This window comes from Marmota marmota, unplaced genomic scaffold (genome assembly GCF_001458135.2).
Source record: "Marmota marmota marmota unplaced genomic scaffold, marMar, whole genome shotgun sequence".
NCBI lineage: Eukaryota > Metazoa > Chordata > Mammalia > Rodentia > Sciuridae > Marmota > Marmota marmota.
This window is the reverse complement of record NW_026000136.1, coordinates 5,085,170-5,090,934: the sequence shown is the minus strand read 5'-3', so window position 1 is coordinate 5,090,934 and position 5,765 is coordinate 5,085,170. Positions and strand designations below refer to the sequence as shown.

Here is a 5,765-nt window from a genome sequence, read left to right as displayed (position 1 = left end):
TCGGCACCACTTGTCGCGACTTCTTGCCCGCAAGGAAGACACAACACTCAGGAATCTTCTTTCAGTAGTTTATTTCAGGCCCTTGATAGTTCTTCTTCTCCCTCTCGGATGCCCCTCCCAGCCTTAATAAAGCATCTCAAGCCCCAATGCAAAGCAGCCACGTGGAGCTTTCTCATAGGGTGATGAAAAGTCATGCGCCAACTCTCCCAAATAAGGAGTTGTTTGTCACAGACCACAGCGGAGCCAAAGCCATCTTGTAATGGCGACCATAATTTGCATAAACGGCAGAAGCGGCTCACCACAAAGAACTATGTAATGTTTTGAACAACCAACAATAAAAATTTAAAAAAAAATTTTACCATGTGACATGTACTATTTTAAGCATTTTCCTTATATTAAAACATGATTTTCAAAGATTCTTATGAAAAAAAAGAACTTCTGTAAGTAGCAAGTGGGTTACTGCATTTAAAGCATAAGAAAACTACCTAGAGACAATTAGATCCCTGCCGGCAATTTTCTTATTTGTGGTGGGTTTTACCAAAAATTTTTAATCCACTTCCTTGGGAAGGTCTTCATTGCATGAATCCTTTGTGGTTTGGTGAAACTAAGTGAATAATTCCTGCCAATGTGTTGGTAATACAAATCATGAGTTTAGCTTTTAGGGTAGAGTGATGTATTTCCAGTACCAAGTTGGGGAAAGCCTCCCTGTCCGGCATAGCCACCACCAGGGTTGGAGATGCAGCCATTTCAAAGACCTGTGTTTCTCAAGGACCCAAAGACAGGCACAGCCTGAACAGCCACTGAAGACATACAGTGGTGCAAGACTATACCTTTGTTGTTCAAAGCCACTGAGATTTCTGAGTTGTTTCTATAGCAAACTGACTAGTATATTGGTCTGTTTTCTGTTAAATGTGGCAAAATACCTGAGATAACCAACTTAAAAGGAGGAAAGGTTATTTTGACTCATGCTTAGAGGTTTCAGCCCCAGGTCAGTTGGCTCTTTTATTTTGGGCTTCTCAGTACCCAGTATATCATGGTAAAGCATATGGCACAGGAGGTCTGTTCATCTCATGGCAGACAGGAAGCAAAGAGAGAAACAGAAAGGGGCCAAGGTTCCATATCCCCTCAAGGACATGCCCTGAAAGCTAGGCCCACCCTAAAACTTCCACCATCTTTTTTTTATAGCAGGGATTGAACTCAGGGGCATTCAGCCACTGAGCCACATCCCCAGCACCATTTTGTATTTTATTTGGAGACAGGGTCTCCCTGAGTTGCTTAGAACCTTGCTTTTTGCTGAGGCCAGCTTTGAAATCACGATTCTCCTGCCTCAGCCTCCTAAGCCACTGGGATTACAGGTGTGCATCACTACTCTCAGCTTTACCAACTCCTAATAGCACCCCAGGATGTAGACAAAACATTCAATGCATGGGCCTTTAGGGACACTCCTGATCCATACTACTACACCTAGTGCATCCTCATTTAAAATCTTTACCCGAAATTAACTGAAGATTTTTAGATAAAAAGTTGCTAATTTTAGAAGTGTTACCTGTCAATCAGCCTAAATTGTCTTATTAAGATTGGCTAAAGATATCTGCTCTCCAGGTCAAATACCTGCAAAACAGTACTGTATAATGCAAGTAGCCAAAATGAGGTGTATCAGCAGTGGTTCAATTCCATCTGGTATTACTAGTGGTGTGAGCTGCTGGAACTACATCTGCAGCTGTGAGTGTGTGCAGTCTCCTTCAGAATGTTTTTTTCTAGCTATTGAAACATTTTTCTGTCCAATAAGTGTATGTCATTTTTCTTGATTCCTGCTTTGCAAAGCATATAGGTAGAGTGTTGGACTTACCTCGGCTGCTTCTCTGCAAAGTGGTGAGGTTGGTTGCAAAGCAGATGACTATAAGAAATAAGAGTTTCTCCAGAAGTAATAGATTATAGACAGTCTAATTCCCAACTGTTTGATCTTTAATTGAACCTGGTTAAATCCATCATCTTTGCTCCATGAGGCAAGTCCAGGGAAGGTTTGAATCTGAGTTTAGGAGGCTGAATAACAGAAGCTTCGAAATTTGGATCCATTTCACAACTCCATGCAAAATCAGCTAAACAAACATTGTTCAACGGATACTAACTATAGCTTTATGGTCTTACCAGTGGGTTCCTTTGTATACAATTCGGCAAAGGTTATCTGAAATACAAATGCTAACCCTAAAAAATAGAGAAATTGTCAGAGATTTTTGGTGATATTTAATGCCAGGTAACAAATTAAATAAAACCAAGTATCATGAAGAATTATAATCATAGGTACAATTCCATTAATATCTTACCAACAAAACTGCATGTGGGGATATATGTTGTGTCACAAGTCTATGAATAAAAGAGACTATTTGCTAATTTGTTTGGAAAATAGATTATATACTAGAAAAACTTAAAATTTAATAGAAGTTAATTCACTATTTCATTAAAAATAATGAATTAAGTTGCTATCTCTGATGGGGCAAATCCTTTGCAAGCAATAACCAAGATTGATTTAGGAATACAAACCAAAACCACCAAGAGAAACCACTTCACAGCTGTAAGGATGGCTATGATAACCAAAATGGAAAATAACAAATGTTGGCAAAGAGAGAAACTAAAACTCCTTTAACATTTCCCATGGAATTATAAATGGTGGAAACAGTTTGGTGGCTCCCCTACAAGTTAAACATAGACTCCCACTGTGATCCAGCAATTCTACTCCTACATATATATCCCCAAAGAAATGAAGACAGGTACCCAAAGGATCTGTACACATATCTTCACAGCGGTATGATTCACGGAAGCCAAAGAGGGAAAACCACACCAATGTCCTCCAGTGGATGAATGGGTAAAAAAATGTGTTTCATCCATATGAAAGAATATTTTCAGTCTAAAGACAAAATGAAGGGCTGGATGTGCTGACGTATAGACGTAAATATACATCCATTATGCTTTCATTGTCCCTTAGTTGTAAATTCACCCTTTTGATTATTCTGTGATCATGGAGCTGGTCCTCGCAAATCTCTCTTTGTCAGCCACAATAATGTTAAACCCTGTCTGGAAAGAATGCTGGGAGAGATAAGTTGTTCGATTCATTCTTTGTCCCTCTTTTGTTAGATAAGAGAACTGGGCTCAGAAAGTTGCCCTAGTCACATAGCATAAGTGACAGCTGGAGCTGAAGCTTGGGTCTGCTGCTGGGGCCCCCAAATTCACCTGCTCTGAAGCTTTTTTACAAAGGTGGCCCCTCTCCATCTCCTCTCTGCTGCAAGCAAACATCTGGAAACCCTCATTCCAGAGCTTGGGTTTCATTCCCATTGCTCACTCTGACCTGCTTCCCCAACTTGGTTCCCAGCTGCCTCATCCCATGTGGATCCTTATTCTATCTAGCTCCTGGACAAGGACCTATGTTTCTACAACCATCTGACACACCTGCATTGGTGTGCAGAGTGCAGGGGTGCTTTGTGGGCTCAAGGAGGCACTGGAGTGGGGTCAAATGTTTGCCTTATTCATCCAGGTGGCTGGTGGCAGGTGCTGAGACTGAAGTGGTTGACACCAGTCATCACCTACTTAATGACCTACAACTACAGGTCAAGAAGGAAAGCTTACCTAACTTACCCAACACCACAGAGACAAAAACCTGCTGGAGAATGTGGGATTTGATTTTTGCCCTATCTTAAGTGCACATCATATTTTTTATATTGTAATTTTCCTTTAAAAAAACTTTTTGGATGGGGCTGGGAGTGTAGCTCAAAGGTAGAGCGCTTGCCTAACACGTGTTAGGCCAGCACTGCATGAAAATAAATAAAAGTTTAAAAAGGGGGCGGGGCTAGCTCAGGGGTAGCGCACCCCTTCCAAGCATGTATAAGGCACTGAGTTCCATCCTCAGTACCATACAAATAAAGATATTGTGTATCCAACTCCAACTTAAAAAAATTTTTTTAAAGGTTAAAAGAATTCTGGAGTACTTTGTAATTATCACACACATGGATTTATTATTTAAAATATCCTTGTGAAGCGGTAGCGCGCTCGCCTGGCATGCGTGCGGCCCGGGTTCGATCCTCAGCACCACATACAAACAAAGATGTTGTGTCCGCCGAGAAATAAAAAATAAACATTAAAAATTCTCTCTCTCCCTCCCTCTCTCACTCTATAAAAAAAAAAAAATAAAAAAAAATAAAATATCCTTGTGAAAGTGCATCTTTATGTTAAAATACATTGTGTTCATTATCCTGAATATATTATTTTTTGCCTTTACTTTTACCATATTCTTGGACATTGTTATTTGCATCTTATAGGTTTTTGTTTTGTTTTTAAGATGGGACTGGGTGTGTGGCTCAGTGGAAGAGTGCTGGCTGAGCTGGGTTCCATCCTCAGCATTGTAAATTGAGAACTTAATAAATATTAAATAAAAGATTACATTTTGCTTGTTGACAAAAGGTAGAGACTGTCTCTCTTCTCCCTTTTGCAAAGGTTCTCCTTTAGAGAACTGGTCCTAGAAATATTTCCTGTCTCCCTTTGATTCACATCTAAATCTTTTAAAAAGTGGTATAAACTGCTTGCCAGCATTCCAGCCAGGAATGCATTTCTAGGCCTGAGTCATCTCTCTAAGATGTAAACCTTGAGGAAGACAGCGTCCCTATCTCCCTGTCACCTTGGGAGTTTGGTGCAGGCACCCTACTCTGAGCTGTATCTACCTGCTTGTCACAGAGATGTGAGAAGTTTTGCTTTTCGTTGGGATAAAGGCAAGAGCTCGGACGACCACCTCGATTACCAGATGAACTCAGGATGAGTCCTGTGAGAATGGCGAGCCCACGGTGCGTCAAGTGCTTTCACCCAGGACCAGCTGCAGTTTATCCTGAGCCCGGGTGCGCGGGCTGGAGGGTCCCTGCTTGGTATTAGAAAGGTGAGGCGTCCTCCTGCAGTCTCCTTAGTGGTTCGCCTAGGATGCGCATCACAGTCTGGCTCAGTGCTTCCTCGGGATAAAAACGGTTGTCTTCACTTTCTGCATTTGTGCAGAGGAGTTTCTGGGTTGGCAGATTTTATTTTTACTATTTCCCCCACCAGCTTTTAAAAACTAATTGGGCCAGAGAACTGTTACATTATTTCAGCCCGAATTAGTGAGAACTCATTGTACTTATGGTCTCCATCCTTTTCGAGGATGGACATTTGTCCCTAACTCTAAACGTGATCTTCTCGGACAGGCACAGTCACAGGTGGTTCCTTTCAGTTGGTGTGCGCTGTCTTTTTGCAGTTTGGGCACATTACTTGTACGATCTGGAAAAGCTACGGTTTCTGTCTTCTTTCCCTTCCGTGGACAGCATCGCTGGACATCTGCTGTAGCCTAGCCTAGCAGGACACACCCTCCTTCGGTTTGTCAGAACTTGGGTCCCTACCTAAGGCTCTGAGGAAGGAGAGAACCTGGGCTCCTGGGACCAACCACTCAACCCGCTGCTAGAAGCAGAAAGGGACCGGAGACAAATGCGAAACCGAGCTTGAGGTTCGAGGCGGCCAGGGCTCTTAGCACAGCAACTCTTAACCGCAGGACGAGGCAGAGACCTTTGCATCGTTCCCTAAGTCCGGCGGCGCGCAGACTTTTGGGAAATAGAGTCCGAGTAGGGGTCCCGCGGGATTCGGGCGGCGTCCTGCGCATGTGCGCTTCTCCCTGTGTGCGTGCTCACGCATGCGCCTCGCCGCGGCCTCGCCTGGCTTCCTGTCCGTCCAGGTGACCGCCGCCCGGGTTCCCAGGCTGT

The 5,765-nt window shown here is 42.9% G+C and overlaps 1 protein-coding gene across 1 annotated transcript in view; it reads left to right on the top strand.

Moving 5' to 3' along the window:
- Positions 1-5,765, top strand: part of Rbak (RB associated KRAB zinc finger) — a 29,897-nt gene that overhangs the window by 4,816 nt on the left and 19,316 nt on the right. The gene's annotated exons all lie outside the window — the stretch shown is intronic.